This window comes from Anser brachyrhynchus (genome assembly GCF_964034855.1).
Source record: "Anser brachyrhynchus genome assembly, chromosome: 1".
Lineage (NCBI taxonomy): Eukaryota > Metazoa > Chordata > Aves > Anseriformes > Anatidae > Anser > Anser brachyrhynchus.
The window spans coordinates 102,893,505-102,910,195 of NC_137694.1; the positions used below are offsets into that span (position 1 = coordinate 102,893,505).

General features: G+C 50.7%; 1 long non-coding RNA gene across 1 annotated transcript; it reads left to right on the plus strand.

The window, feature by feature from the left end:
- The first annotated feature begins 7,354 nt into the window (after positions 1–7,354).
- Positions 7,355–16,689, plus strand: LOC308192363. Its single transcript, XR_013948753.1, has 2 exons — positions 7,355–11,626; positions 14,713–16,689. It is a non-coding gene; the product is annotated as an uncharacterized lncRNA (long non-coding RNA).
- The last annotated feature ends 2 nt before the right edge of the window (positions 16,690–16,691 follow it).

Sequence of the window (16,691 nt, forward strand, 5' to 3'; positions counted from 1 at the left end):
CCATAATATACCCCCACTCCCCCCCCCCCAGCCGAGCAACATCCCATAATACTCCCCACCCTCTCACCCCTTCGCTCCGACATCCCATAATACACACCGCACCACCACCCCCCCCCGCGACCGGGACCCCGCGCCGGGGCAGGCGCCCCCCGCGGCGCGGCCCCTCGCCCGCCATCCCATAATAGTCACGGCCCTCCCGCTTGGGGTGGGGGGGGGTGGACAGCAAGCTGTAGTAACCCCCGGAACATCCCATAATAGTCATACCCCAGGCGCACATCCCATAATAGTCACCGCCGCCACCACCACCACCACCCCCCCTGCGCGGGCAGGCATCCCATAATAGTCGCCGGGAGCCACCGTCCAGCCAGCCAGGCAGCCCATAATACTCACAGCCGCCCTCCGTGCCAGCCCGCGGGGCTCCGCCGCGCCCACGGCCCACCTGCCGCCGGGCCCCGGGCCCTCCGTGCCACCCCACAGGTCCCGGGAGCACCGGGAGCACCGGGGCACAGGCCCCGTGCGGTGGGGCTGAGCGTCCTGCCCGCTGGAGCCTCCCCGAGTGGGGTCTGCCCTAGGGGTCGTCGCCCCTTCCTGCGTGTGTGCCCCGGGATCGGGCCCGCCGTGCCCGTCGCAGCGGGTGTGCTCGCTGTCCTGCGCCTGCACCCACGAGCTGCGGGCCCCTTTGGTGGCAAGGACCCCAGCGACCATCAGCTGTGCGGGTGCTGCGGTGACTTCTGTCGCTTCCCCGCCATGTATGTGGGCCTCTAACGCACGGCATGGTGCTGTCGCGAGCGCTGGTGCCTATAAAGCTGTCCATGCCCCAGTGATGCCCCTCTGTACCTGCTGCCCTCCACCAGGCACCATCACCGTGTGCGGTCCATAGACAGAAACACACCTTGTGTGTTGGCGTTCCTGCTATCAATGCGTGTGCCCCGCCACACCAGAAGTACCCCCGTGCACGTGGATATCCCACAAGGCCACCCCTTGGCCTCTGCCGCGCGCCAAGGGTGTCTTGTTTGGCCGGCAAACCTCGCCTGCCTGCACGTGTGGCCCCCAGCCTGCCACCTCCCTGCGGTGAGCACCTGCGTGCTGAAACGCTGCCAAGCTCCACCATTGTGTCCGCACGCCCTTCAACGGCTTCTGCTCTGGGGCAGTCCGTAACGCTATCGACGCATGCAGCCACGCCGCAGCGCGAGCCGCCCCTCCGTGCTCACCCTTCCTGCGCTGCTGGCACAGACAGGGCTGTGCGCTCTGAAACGCGACTTCATTGTTCACCTTACACCTACCGAAATTCCACCATTCCTCCAGCCATCCGCGTTACACACGCGTGCACTGCCCCTGCCTCTATACCTTCGCCTGAACGATGACGACGCTATGTCTACGTCAGCTCTACGGAGGGAAAGCGGCAGGAATGAGCCGTGCTACTACACCACAGATGCTATCATCTATCCTTCACGTGGATAAACCCTAACAGAATATTCTGCCTTACAGAGGCGTGCGGCTGATAGCGCTACCACCAAGCTCACGCGGACCCCCGCAGGACTTTTCTTTTCCCTCTTTTGTGCGCTGACAGCCGTAATCCCCTCTAATGGGAGCAGTGCAGACAGCCATGCCAAATTCCTGTGCTAGGCAGGCCAGCCCAGACAGTTACTGCAGTGCTCGCAGCGCGCCTCTTGCAGCGGTCCGGTCACCTGGCAGGAGGCACAATGCCGGCAGAGACCCCTCAAGGTGGGTTACTGCACTCTCTACATGCACTTGGTAGCACTCGTGCTAGTAGGGTTATGATCTTGAGGGCTGTTTGCTACCGTTTCCCTAACATGTGTCCTACAGCCTTGGACGCCCAAAGTCCCAAGCTTCCCAATGAGACACCGCTTTGCTGAAGTCTCGAACACATTGTCATCAACGCCGAGCTTCCCCGCCTCAGCTCCAACTCATTTTTCTTCGTAACTTGGAGTTTCTCAGCCAGCAGAAACCTTACTTTTCTCTCTAAAAATCCCATGCAGGGTACAAGCGATTATGATGAAGGTGTTTTCACTGTTTTTGAGGGTCGAGATTAAATGAATTAAAAAAAGAAATATGATACTTACAAATGACAATGAGATGTCTTTTGTGACAATACCACAATACAGATTCTCAGCTGCCCGACCTCTCTACTTAGCCGGTTTAACAGCAACTTCGGAGTCTATAGCACTTGTCTGGGTAACAATTACCACAGGGTCTCTACAGTGTAACCTCCCATGCCTGCTGATCCACGTCAATGCCCTGAACAACACTATAGCGCCCTTCTGTTTGGGAAAATGGCCGTGATATCCCTGCACCCTGGTTAAGGAAACCCACATTATCCAAAAGGTTCCTCATGGACCTCTGCCCAGCTCTGTTTCTGAGGCTAACTGGGTAAGAGGGGCTGCTTATCCCCGTGGCAACATGGTGGTGGGGTTTCTGCTAAAATTATTTCTGCAGCTCCATGCGCGGCCCATATTCCTGGGGTACAGTCCTCACCCGTGAAGTGAACGCATCCAAGGTTTGTGTCCCGCTCTGGGGATCCAGGAGACCTGCCCCATCTTTCTCCACCCCGCAAACAGCCTGCACTGCCCTTGTCGCATTTAGCCACGGACCGTCTGCCCCCAGCCTTTTATCAGGCTCATGGTCCTCTTCAGGTTTCGCTTTCAGCAGAGACGTGTTTCTTCACGGTAACAACAAGAGCCAAGCGTGCCGTTGTTTCACCATGGCCCTTGCTCAGTGTTTTCACTCACGCGTGAGCGGAGGCCAGAAACCACCCCCTGAGCATTTCAGTGCTGCCGCGTGTGGGAGGCATGCATGGGGGGCAGGGACACAGGAGCCCTTTGGGAAGAAGAGAGGCTTCCCAGGCCGGCGTTAAGCTCTCGTATGTAGGACACAGATAACACACTGTAACCGTGGCTCGCTAGTGGTACCGACAGCGTGATCTTAGCGGTCAGTTTGCTGTCTCTCAGGTTGCTTTCTGTTAGCTCCTTTTGTGTCCGGTAACAAATCGGAGGTGTTAATGGTTTCACATGCTGAGTACTGTGATGCTGCCTCTCAGTTACTTCATTTGGGCCCTGGGAAACAGACCCGCTTCTGTTTTAGTCTTCTTCGTTTTAGCCGTTCCTCTGACTGAGGGTTGCTCTAGCCTCTAGCTCCTCTTTCTTTGTCAGGTTAAATACAACTAGTAACATTAAACTTATCTACCAGCATCTGTGTAAAACTAGCATCATCTGATGTATTCATAAATGTGACTCTGTTCCCCAACGGCTGCAGATACGTTTTGCCTTTCTTTATCCTTGTTTTGCCCATTTGTAGTTAATGTGGATTCATTCATCTCTCGAGTTTTCTGTTCAGCAACCCTGTAGGCTCTCCCTGTCATACTGATGCTTGCCATAACTCTGAGTTGAAGCCTTGCACTTTCTGCCAAGTAACCTTGACGATCTCTGGATTTCTGAGAAGCCTTGCCTTTGTTTTTCTTTGGTAATGCAGAGAATTTTGCCCCGGACCATCCTGACAGGGGAGGGGCATCAAACTCCCAGGTTTCAATTTGTACATTGAAATCAGTAAGAAACTGGTCCAAACTTTCACTCACTACTATTATCCCAGTGTCTGTCCCTTCAGTCCCACATTTCACACTATTCCACAGATTTGTGAGAATCCTGTGTCCCCAACACTGGCCATAAGATTCGTCCTGAGTTCTTCAGGTTTTCTCCAACACTACAGATCTCATTCCTCTGCCCAAGACACTCTTCTCCACTTCCAGATTTCCACAAAGTCGAAATCTGTAAAAAAAAAAAAATCAAAAATTTTAATGATCCATTTTCATTGCTGCCTTCTTCATGGTGCCCCCCTCCCCCCTGTTCTGTTTGTTTGTTTGTTTCATAAAGAAGTATTAACTTGGTTGGCACAATAGACATATCTTTGCTTTGGTGTCAGAAGTGGAAGCAAACGACACAAGGAACGGTCTCTTCTTCTTACGGAAGAGACGACTGCCTCTCCTGTCATGCCCAAGTAGCTGCTCCTGCAGCAAACAAATGCCACTGGAACAGGAGTCAGAAACAAAATTGCACACAGAGAATTCACTAGCATACAACCTGAATAAGATCAAGATCCACTGAACAGACTACCTGTGTTTCTTTTTTTTTGACAGCAACGTGCTTGTCAATGGAGGATCCCGTCACTGTAACAACCACCTAGCCGAGGACTGCTCGCACAGCAGCATGACTCTGCACCCACTCCGCCGTTAGGAGAGCAGCCGCTCAGACATTGTTCTGCACTGCTCCTGAGTCTCGCCTCCTGCTCTGCCAGGAGAAGGAGGGGGCAGGGTGGATGGCACAGCCCTGCAGCCAGAGCCGCACCACGTCAGCCAGGCTGCGCGTGTTGCATGAAGCAGTGCTCAGTGGCGGAGCACTGAGGTGGGGGTAGAGAGAGAGAGAGGATAGGAGATTGCTCTGCACCCTGTGAATCTGAAGAGTTGATCTCTATCTTTGTATGCCTTGCTAGTCTGCTCACTCTAAAAAACATCACAGATATGCTTGGTAGTGACACCTTTAGCTAAGGTTACTTGATATTTTCCATCACAACTCTTTTCAGTTACTCAGAACTTTGCTGAACACCAGGCATTCAGATGTGAATTTTCCATGGTTATCTTCACCTTTTTATTTTCTGAAGCTGGAAGCACTTAGTAAGATGGAAGAAATAAATGTTATGCAACTGTAAAAAATTGACCCTGCAACACTACCAGTCTTTTAACACAGAATTTTATATACACTGAATAATGAAACCTGGAAGCAAGACACAAAGTTCAGGTTGCTTATTAATTATCATTTTTATGTTCCTATTTCCTTAAAATTCCTTAAATAGATGCCCTGTTACCCTCTTATGGAAGTAAACAGTTGGATTCAGTCAGAGAAGAGGCAAGCGTGGTCTCAAAGGGACTGCAATACTGCCCTACTGCTCTGAGCTGCCCAGATTACAATTCTGTGATACCTATTTTCGTGTCCTGTACAAACGTTTGTGTGCCCTGGCAAAAAAATCAGTGGCACTGAAACACATCTCTTAAGCTCAGTTAGCAGAAATATTAAAAAGAGCAACAACAACAGGCTGGAACAGACTCCTCTTTCCTCTCCTACCTCCAGCTGGATCTGGGAGAGGTCTCTCCATCGCTGCACCCAGCAACATCTGTGCTACAAGGAACAGCGCAGATGAGTCTAGAGGTTGCATATCTCATTGGAATTGTGTATGGACCCCACTGCCACTGAACAGAGCTGGTGGACTTGGGTGTGTTTGAGAAACGTACATGTATAACTGCATAACTCAGATCCAAATTGGGAGGGGGGGTGAGGGGAGGGAGGAGGAATTACATTTTCCCTTTAATTTTCATGAGTGCATTTGCCCCCAAGATGCTGCTGCTCTGGGTGATATCTGCTAAGACACCTTCAGCTCAGAGATGGCCAGGGGTTTGCAAAGCTGGTAGAGTGGAGAAGAAAACTTCTGGGAGAGGTTTTCTCCTGTCTCACAACAGGCAATAACCAGCCAGGTAGCTTCGAGGGCTGCACCCTCAGTACAGAAAGCAACAATCGTGTATCAGGTCCTGCTCTAAGACAAACTGCTCAGGAATGGGTCTCGCCTTGCAGCATGCACATGCACATTTCTTGCTTTTGAAGTTGCCAGCTCCTACCTTTGCGACACTTGGACTTACATTGTAAGTTTCTTGGTTAAAAAAAAAAAGATGCATTGGGGATCAATGCCTTTATTATTTTGCATGAACGCTCTGGGGTCCTGGTTTGAAGGGCTGGCTTTTTTTTTTTTCCTTTCCTTTCTTTTTTTTTAAATCCTTCTCCGCTACAAAGGCAGCAGGACGCACTGTGAAGGAGAGCAGCAGCCCGCAGGCTCCTGGAGGTGGGGAACGCTCAGCGGCAGTCCCCTCACCCCGGGCACCGAGCAGCGGCTTGCTGCAGGACATGCTCCGACTCGGTGTCCATGGCCCCTGCAGGTTTTTTTGTCCCGATCACGTCCCCGCACCCAGGCTGTGCCCCCCCAGCCAGGTCCCCCCGCAGCCCTCCTGGGCAGCCCCACCCTGCGGCGCCGGGCACATCCATCCCATAATAGTCCACAAAGGCGAGTCCATCCCATAATAGCCACCCACGGGAAATGCTCCATGGCAACCACCCCCCCCACCCCCGCACCGTGGAGCAGCCATCCCATAATAACCCTCCCGCCGGCTTTATTGGCTACGACTTGGTGGGAGGCTGGGGAGGGGGAGCCGGGGCGAGGGGCCCTGTGCGGGACGGGACGGGATGGGGACACCGGGAGAGCAGCGGGATAACGGGGGTCCCGATGGGCACCCCACGAACTGCGGCTCTGGCTGCAGCCCCCCCGCCCTGGGCTGCACCGACATCCCATAATAGCATCCCCCCTCCTCCTCCTTCCCCCCCCCCGTCTGCTCCATCCCATAATATTTCCCAGGGAGGCAGTAGGTACAGCGGCATCCCATAATAACCGCCCGGTCACACGCACTGGGAATTGTGCCATCCCATAATACTCCACTCGCTCTGGCTGCAGAGGGCCCTGCCATCCCATAATAGCCGCGTGCTTCCCCCCCCTCCCCGCCGCCGCCTCATGGGGCACCCCCATCCCATAATACTTCCCCCGCCGCAGAAGGGCCTGCCCATCCCATAATACTCCCTTGCCACCCACCTGCCCCCCTCCGGTCGCGGAAGGCCTCACCATCCCATAATAGTCGCGGGCTCTCCCTTTCCCTCCCCCGCCGCAGAAGGCCTCGCCATCCCATAATACCCACCGCCTGCCCTCCCTCCCCTTCTCTCTCTCCCCCCCCCCCCCCCCCAACTCAGGGCCTCGCCATCCCATAATAGCAGGAGCCTGACCCCGCGGGCTTGGCTTGGCTTGGCTCAGCTTGGCCCGGCTCGGCTCGACTGCCGCCACCGTCCTGGCTCGTCCCCGGCCCCGTCATGGCACCCTCCCGGCAAAGCCACCGGCTCCCCGTGGCCTCTCCGCCCCGGTGGGGCACCGCGCCGCCCGCCACCACCGGCCAGCGGAAGAGCGCGATGCCGTGGCAAACGCGCCCGGTCCGGACGGGCCCTGTGCCGCTGCGTGCGGTGTTAGCGGCTGCGGAGCCCCGACTCGGCTCACCCGTCGCCCTGCTGCCCATGGGAAGGCCTGGCCCTCGTCTTGGTGGGCTCACCGGAGCTTTGTGGGCGGCGGGCTGCCTGCTCCCATCTGCGCTATCGTGCGCCTGCTGTGAAAGATAACTTCAAGCTTGCCCTCTGCTCACAGGAGTGTATTTTGCTCCTCGATGTGGTTATTACCATCTTCGGGTTTTGCTCACCTCTGCTTCCGTCCCTCTGTTGCGTCTCATGTTTATTATCGGCTCACCGTAGCGTTGTTGAGCGCTTGGTGGCCGTGGCGGCTGCGTTCGCTGCCCGTCCTTGTGAGCACAGCTCAGCACCCGCAAAATACGTTTATTTCTTGGTAAAGCAAGCAAAAGTCTCCGAACATCTAAAGGTGCGAAATAGTAAAATGTAAAATGTTTGCATTCAGGAAAGGACCGAAAAAATGCCGTTTCCCACACTGTGAATGGAGACTCCAAAATAACAGTGGATTACAAGTATCTATTGGACTCGGAAACAGTAACAGGCGGTGGCAGAGCAGCCAGATGTTTCCTTTGTGGTGAGGACCACAAACACAGCCAAGGTGCCTCTGCGTTCATCCCATTAGGTCCTCGCGCAACAAGCGCAGGGATTAGGCTCTAGAGCAGCAGCAGCAGCAGCAGCGAGTTTCAAAACAAGCAAGAGGAATTGCAGGAAAGATCCTACTTTTCCTGCCAAAAGCCCACCGCCGCTGCTCCAGGTGAAGCCGGACGAAGGGTCTGCCAGGAGCACGCAGACGGCCCTCTGCCCGCCAGCGGCACACGGCAGCACAAGGCATTGAGGTGTGGTCCCTTTGTCTGGTGGCTTTCTGGCGGTGGATGCGGGAGCCCCCTTGGCAAACTCCGTGCTTTACAGAGTCCCCCTGTGGCAGATCGGTTAGCGCAGAAAGCATCTGCAGGGGAGGGAGCGCGGCGTGGTGCAGGGTGCAGCCTGCAAAGCACCGTGCGTTTTCCTCCGGCTGTCACACGTCGGGCCTGCCTGTTTTGTTTCCACGTGATCTTTTGGCACCGGCTAGAAACAAACGGATGAACAAACACAGCGCTCCCCGTAGCCTGGAGAAGGAGCTCCGGACTCAGAGCCTGGAAGCACCGAGTCCCTTCGACAATGCCTCCTGCTCAATATCTTTCGTGTTTCTGTGCACTTTGGTACCCGTTAATAGGTCTCCACTCGTCAGGAAGACAGCTGTCCTTCACTTCTCTTGTGTAAAAGCTTAAGGGCCAAAGGGGTTGATGTCAGGCTGAGCTAACAAGCTAACGCAGAGCTTCGGTTTGCAAGGAGTGACCTGTACCGCCTGCACACGACGCATTTAGATCAATGTTACGTCTCTTCAGTGAAATACTGTGAGCACCTAATGCAGAGGAGGAACTTGCACTGTTTCAAGCCTGGCTTTAATTGCGTGGATTTGTGGTTTGAGCATACACTCAGTAACAACCTGCTACTCTTCAGGCGCTCCTGCACCCTGGCCATCCATTACTGGCCTGCTGTAGCAGCAGCTGCTCCTCTCAGCTCTGGTGTGCAGAGCAAGCAGCAAGCATGCGTGTAATATTCTGCTCCTGCTCCAGTGCAAAGTCCAGCGTGTCACAGCACATGAGCTGCAGGAGGAGGCCTGAGCTGAGGCAGGTGGTCCGACCTCAGTGGCCATTCTGGGACCCCACGGGGACACCCCCTGCCTGCATGCCATACCAGTAGTTGTTCCCTCCTCCCCTCTGCATGCCCTCCTTCCTCTCCTCTCCTCCTCTTCGGTGCCCATAGCAGCACTCAGAGAGCCGGGCTGCTGCCCCCGGGGAGCAGGAGTAATGTTTCTTTAGGGGCAACGGCAACAGCTCAGCATCGGCACCATAAGCAGGCCCAGGAGGGGCACTCATGTACCAGGCAGCAAGCCGTGCCAGTCTGCGGGCTGTCACCACGATTATACTCAGTGAGCAGGCGTCTAATCCTTTAGTGCAAGAACTCAACAAATGTAATTACACCAGTTCAAAATGTTGTATCTCTGATGAGGCTTACACACAACCACATTTAGCCTACTGCTTTTAAAAATCCACACTTTTAGACTGCTTTTTAATTGATTGATTTATTCCTATGACATTGGTAAAATGGACAAACCATTTTATGAAAAACTCCAGTTTTCAGTTTTGCCCCCCTCTCTTCTCAAATAAATGTTTCAGCCTTTGCATTTGAAGCAGCTGTTTCTAGCTATCAAGCCTGATTTCTCCATCCCCGTCTGCCTCACAGTTCAGACAAAGCTTCTGAGAAGGCATGATCTATGGCAAAGCAAGTGCCGTATTCCTTTCATATCAGTCCGCAGAGTAGATAAACATTTTTTTTCTTCTGCCAGTTATTCTCAAGTTGCTAAGGACAGAAATGTGACAGATCCCAAAGTGCTAAGTTCAAGCTGCAGGCAAACCAAGAAGAAAGTTAAAAGCAGAGCTGGAGTTAGACTGTCTGGACAGTCCTGTTCAGTTGCTTATAACTTTTATGATTGGAACTGAAATTTTCCACTCTGGCTGTCTGCCAGAATCTGACCTTTATTTTTTTTAATATGGCTTCAGCCTGAACATTTAATTTACTCAAAAAAGAAAAAAGAAGAAAAAAAAAAAAGGCAGAGAAAAGCATTTTGTCTAGGACTGTGAGGGAAAGCCACACATTTTCTGCAACCACTGCTTTGCCTGAGCTGCCAGGGCAAGCACACGTGCTCTGCTGGCTGTTCTGGGCCCAGGGGAGGTGGAGTTGGAGCAAGGGAGTGCAAGGAGGACAGCAAGTCTGGGGACAGGCGATGCTGGAGCTGGTATGTGGGTTGAGATAGGAGCAGTTACTGGAAAAAGAAGGTGTGGAAAAGGGAGAAAAGAGCCTTGACTGGCTGAATAACATGGCTAGACTGGAAGTCAGAGTATGTGGGATCAATAAAAAAAGACTGTACATGTACTGAAGCAGAGCTTAGAGAGAGGGAAGACTAGGACAAGCAAACTAGTCTTGGGATCTGCAGAGAAGGCAGGAATAGGGAGACAGCGAAATAAGGAGAAAAGGGGAGCTAAAAGTGTTGGGAAGGGAGTAACAACACTGGACGTAGAGATAGGAAAGAACAAGCTGTGACAGGCGCATTAATAAGCCAGAGGGCAGGAAGAGCACTCAGATTAACTGGGCAAAGAGATTTCAGATGGAAGGGTAGGCAAGTAGCTGGACAAGCAATTGCCAATATCTGTTCTATTCTGGGGACAAAGGCAAACCCCCAGGATCTTTCAACTCATCATTCCCGAATTTCCATGATTTGGGAGTGCTCAGGCTGGCAGCACTGCTACCATGAAGTGCCAAAGGAGAGAAGGAAAAAGAAGAAAGAGTAAGATGGAGGGGATTCTCCAAGAAATTCGAGCTGCTTTTCTTCACATGAAAGAAAACAAATGAGATAGTCCTAAAAAAGATCTGCTTCCTTCACCTGATAAATGAGATCCTGAGGCCATCTTACGAGCAAGAAAGCATCCCTTTTGGTGCCCACATTCTCATCCACTCTCTCCCTATACTCCTCAGTAATGTCACCGAGACTGAACCAAATGAATCAAGACTCATCTATTTTAATGTCTTTTGTTAACAAATCCTACAGCCCCCCTTATTTCTGGGGGTGGTGGTGGGGTGAGTGACAGAGGGGAGAGGGTGGGGAGTTCAGGGAAGAGAGACCAGAAAGAAAGCTCTGTATGTGAAAAAGGGGAAGGTGTTCCTGAGCTGTACCTCTTCCTAATTCCTACATGCTCTGCCCATTTGGTGAGACCAGCCATAAAGGTGACCTAGGTATAATAGGAAAAATATGTACAGAAGAGAATGTCTGCCAGGTTGGAAATTGTTGGTCTGGGAACCTGGCCTGGGAACCATAAGCATCCTTGGAAAGCACAGCTGGCATCCTTGAAGGGCAACTGTCTACCGAGAAACCAAGACATCCTGAGAAACCCTTGATAAATGGGGGAAAAAAAAGAAAAAAAAAAAAAGGGAAGGAAGAAAACTACAACAACAAACTTATCATTTGGAAAAGTGGAAAAATAGTCTCAAAAGGTGGAAAACAGCCTGAGAAAGTAGGAACAGGCAACATCTTTTGGTGGCTCTATCTGGAAAAACAGAAAAACAGCCTGGGAAAGTAAAGCTTGGTCTGAGAAAATGAAAAACAGCATCATCTATTGGCTATTCCAGGTAAAAAACAGAAGTTAGCAACATCTACTAGCTGCTCCAGGTGGTGGTGTCCTATTCCCTCTTATGTCTCTAATATAAAAAAATCACTCGGTTTCCACCCAAAATGGAGCTTCTTTCTGAGATCTCTCCCTGCGTGAACTTCTCTACTCACAGTCTCCTGTTGTACAGACCAGACCCTCGCTGGGGACTGCACCCTCACCTGGCTGTCTGCAGAGTCTGTGCCTGGATCACCTGTGAAGTCAGACTTCATCCACTTCATTAGTTTCACTCCTGGGAGAGGTTTGGTGAGTGCTGCACCAGTAACTCTTTGAATACTATATATATATAGGCATGCATGTAAGTTGTTAATCATAAGTACAGTTGCTTTACTGCTGGTAGTTTGTTGTAACTTCTAATATCTACTTCCTTTACTAATAGTAATTTGCAGTAATCTGTGATAAAGATGTTTAACAAAAGGAATCCCTGTGTGATTGTGTATTACGGATTCCTACAAGCTCACAACCGTGATCCTTACACACCTGCAAGCTGGGTAATTCCTATAGGTCATGATACCAGTTCCCCTTACAATTACCATACCAGCCCTCCACGCTCACTTACTGCCCAGGCTGTAAGGGGTTTCACCAGAACTGCTGGTGAGGCAGGATGTCAGAGCTGGATGGGGTCTACCCAACACCCGTTGAAGGCTCTGTTTCTTCTCCTTTACCCACCCTCTTGAAACACTGTGATGCTGTGGAGGATAAAGTGGGAAAGACTGAGACTGAGTGAGTGACAGAGCACTACAAGGTGTGCCATTCCCAGGCATGCTTCTTTCTACAACAACATCTGGCATGTTTGCTGACAGATGCAGTCACCCAGACTTGAAGGAGAAACAAGGATAGCAATAGGAAAACCCCAGAAGCTGTACATAGGAACAATGTTGGGTGTTAAAACTGGTCTTCAAGTCTTTCTGGTACCATCTTCTTTAAAACAATCCTTCACCAGCCAAATAAACCCCACCAGCCAGCCAAAACAAGGACACAGCAACTTACCAACAAAATTTCCAGTTTGCCCTGTAGCAGTTGCATGTAGAGCCAAGTGAAATCTCACTTTCTGTGGTCTTTCACATTTTATGGACTCTCAAGACCTTTTTTTTTTTTTTTTTTTTAATGGAGAAGCCATAGGAGCAACATCAATTGGACAATGCTTTCAGACATACGGTTTGAGTTTTGTGTGGTCCTGTGTAGGAGCAGGAGTTGAACTTGATGATTCTTGTGGGTCCTTTCCAATTAGGGTTCTCTATATAATTTTAACAGGATGTAGAAAGTAATGCTGCCTCTCCTTGATCAGCTCACTCTTCAAAATAATAGTCTGGGAACCACCCCCTGTGCTACATGAAGAAGGAACTTGAGACGGATTTGGTGCAGGATGAGGAGTAGCAACTAGCAGTTGTGAGCTATACGGGTTTGGGAAGCTCTAAGCTCCAAGATTCAGACATGAGCAGGTTCAGACATAAGCAAAGCCCCATCTCAGATTCCAAAAGCATCCATTGCTGTGGCATGAATCCAAAGAGACAAAACAAAATGTCTTTCTGGACGTTTTCCCTAGCATCAAAGCGCAGAGGCAGTGCTATGAAGACACTGCGTTCTTGGTAGGGTCACTCTTCTGTTACCATCTCAAAATGTTCCTCTGGGAAGGAGCACAAACATCTCCAGCAGCTCTCAGAGCCTTTGCCCGTTCCTTTCTGGCTTTGTTGCAGTGAGTGCCCCGCCAATCTGAAACATTAAAGCAGGACAACTACCCTCCACGACACTCGACACTCGGCTGCTAGCAGAAACTCTGCAAGGAAAAGGGCTGTCAGACTCTGAAATCCCCACCCACCACCCTGCTTAGCCCTGCAGGCAGGAAAAGCAGTACAAAGCTCAGCTGGATCCAACCATCAGCTCTGAGGAGGTTATTTCTCAAGACCACTAAAACCATCTCCATGCTAAATCCGAGCCAGAAGGAGACATTTTTTTATTTTAAACTGGTGAAAGCTACCTCCTATAGAGGACTGCAGAAGTCAACCCAAGGACAGAAAGAGAAGTGGTGAAAAAAGGCAGGCACAGTCAGCTTCATCCCATGTTTTGGTGTCCCTGGGAAGCTACTCTCCCCATTGAATCATGTTTTTGGCATAAATGGCCTCAGGTTTTTGGAAAATAATTGTTTTTCTTAGTACTTTCAGACTGCATGTTTAGAAAATGACATAAGGAATAACAGTATGGAGGGAACTGAGTAGCATAGGGTTGGGTTTGAAGAAAACAAAGCAGATGATTTTATGTATGACAGGGCCCTTCCAAGCTTCAAAAATAACTCAAATTATGAGTCTGGACATCTTCCTTTGAAGCATCTATGTCAGCCTCCCTGTGGCAATGATCTACTTATCAGATTGACAATATATTGTTACTGGCAGTTACTATGAAACAGCTGAAGTCAATAAATACCATTTCTAAATTAAGTACCCAGAGTATTTTCCTATTGCTTCTCATCTATCTAATTCTTCCTTGTCCAGTAAGTCACAGCAACCTGCCCAATAGCTTGCTTCTCCCTCACTTTAGAAGGTACAAAGTGCAGAATGACGTAGAGCAACCTATCTTGCCTTTTTGTCTCTCTTTTGCTTCTACTTTCAAAATTTTATTTTCATATTACTGCTGAACTATCATTTTCACATTGATTATAAATGTAGGTGTTTTTGCTAGATAATAAACTTCACCTGACCAGCTGCCAGATCACACCGGTACTTTTCTGTCGCTGCTTTTCTTCCTGACTGACCAGTTTCCCTCATCACCTCCCTTCTCTGGAGGCAGGTCCTTTTGGACCTCCAAGCATGCATAGTGGTTGTGCGGGTTACACTCCAGATGCGCAAATAAGGCAATCAGATCACAAAGACAGCCTCTGATTTCCAGTCCAGCAAATTAATGCCTCACTACCCACTGCAAAACCCTCCAAGACCAAACCATCTTGTGGCATCACCAATCCTTTCTGAGCTTACAAACCCTTGCCAATAATTTCTACAAGTGTTAATGACACAGCCCTACTATGGCTGCATGAGATTTCCCTCGCAGGTCTCCCAAAGTCAGTTCTCTCCTAAGGCTTCCCCTGTGCATGCTGCCACCCAGACTCCCCCACATCTCAGGTGCGGTGCGGTAGCGACCACTACCCCAACACACAGCAGTAAGTTTCCCCAACAGTTTTTTTTTAACCTCTCTCTCCCCTCTGAATAGGCTGTAACCAGAGACTTGAGTGCTGCAATCATGCAAATTGTCCCACCGTTAATTTTTTTTTTTGTAATGCTAATTATATCAAATGGATGCTCATCAATAAAAATGTCTAATTCCCCTTGCTCATTATCCAGATTTCACACACTGATAAAGAAGCCTTTGAAGAATCCACCTCCCCACAACACGGTGTTTGCGACCCCCTTGCCACCACCTCAGCAGCCCCTGCCTCTGCCCGGAGCCCCCAGGTGACACCAGGCATCAGGACGTACGCCAAGCTGTTCCTGGAAACCACTGCTCTTTTGACCCTTCTTGTAATAGCTCTCAGCTTGAGACTTTGGAGTTTGAATTGCAGACTTGCTTATGTCTTGTATTCGTGAATGAAATCAGTAGGAGCTGCATGGAAAATGTACACATGCTATGTAGCACTCTGAAAAGTGACATCTGAGGTAATTCAGAACATATGTATTAGCTACAACATTTCCTGCCTATAAATTAGCAGTAATACCATATTGGCTTACGGGCCTCTTGTGGAGGAAGTTAATTCAAATTTATGAAGGCACTGGATGCAGTAAGGATAAATACTACAGAAAAGCATGGGAATGAGAAGATCGGTAGCCCTATTTGCAGAGTGGCGTTTGGATATGTGCATTAAATAGCTCATAGTTTTGTGTACTGCATATGAGGAAAAAAAAAAAGAGCAAATAGCTACTTTTCTTCTTCTTTCTGTGAGCAGTGTTCTTCCTACGCGGGGAACAAAGAAGGGACTTCGTGGAGAAAACAATCTCATTGTGTAACCAAGGACAACCGCAACACCTATGCACAAGGAGCCCACAAGGAGGAAACTAATTCTGGCATTTCTGAACCGAAAGTGCAGGGCTTTGAAACCTTCCTAGTGAGTGTTTTCCTTTCCTGCAGCACTCCCTAAGTGTGCGAATCCAGCGTTTGCCGGTCTGTGATTAGGTAAAGTCCCCACGAAGGACACGGGCCTGTGTGATGGGCAAGATTACTCTGAAAGGCTTTTATTGGTGTTCCTTTTGCATTCTTCATCTCATCCCGGGTTTTGCTCCACTGACAACAAAATTAACTCCCCTTCTCGCTCTTCTCCCCTTCCATCCCCGCGAAAGAGGCGCTCACACCTTCCCGTCCTTCCTTTTACAGCTTCTTCTCCTTATTATCGGTATTATTTATTTATGTTTTAATTGGCTTTTCCCCGAGGGCTGAGCGGGCTCAGGAGCAGGAGACACCCCGCAAATAACGCCGCGCCCCGCCGGGCATTGCTGCAGCCCCGGCAAGGACCCGAGGACCCTCCGGGGAAACCCATCCTCGGGTGGAGCCCCTCCAGGGGCCGCGGCGAGGCTCCGGGGACCCGCGGGGGGTCCCGCGGGGCGGCCCCGGCAGCGCCGCCGCCGTGAGGCCGCCGGGGGCCGCTGTTGGCCGCGGAGAGCTCGGGCTGGGAGCCGGGAAGGCGGCGGCAGGGCCGGGGGGCTGGGGGCTGCTGCCACCCCCCCCACCGTGTTTTTCCTGACACCCCGCGAGTGTGTGCACGCGTGGGTGGGCGCTGAGGGGTGTGCAGTGCGATCGTAGAAAGGCTATTTGGGATTAAGTCTTTTGTGGTTTCAGATTAAAAGGAAGAAAAAACACCGAAACACGGAAAAAAAAAAAAAAACCAACAAAAAAACACCAATGCTCAGCGTTGTCCAAAAGTGAATTTTTCATCGCAAAACGTTAATTTTGGTGAAAGCGCCACCCCCAGTTCAGCAAACTCTCGCTACGCCTTGATTCGGTGTTTTCACCTACACAGACACTCCAGACTCGCAGGAGGGCAAAGAAGAGGCCGGGACCCTGCAGGTGTCTGTCTGAAGCTGGGACAGGCTGTTCCCAGTGTCACATCGTTCTCAGGGTTTGGTCCTGTCATCTGCGTCCATTCCTGATGCAGTGACAGGTTGCTTTGTAGCTCACTGATGCCTTTACTTTTTTACTCTTTTTTTTTTTTTTTTTTTTTTTTTAAACCTCACAGAAGAGGTCTTTCATCATCACTTTGTGGTGGAAAGTTTGATCCTTCCCCTACACCCCTGCCCCCTGGAGGAAAGCGCTTTCTTGTTCCCTTGCATTT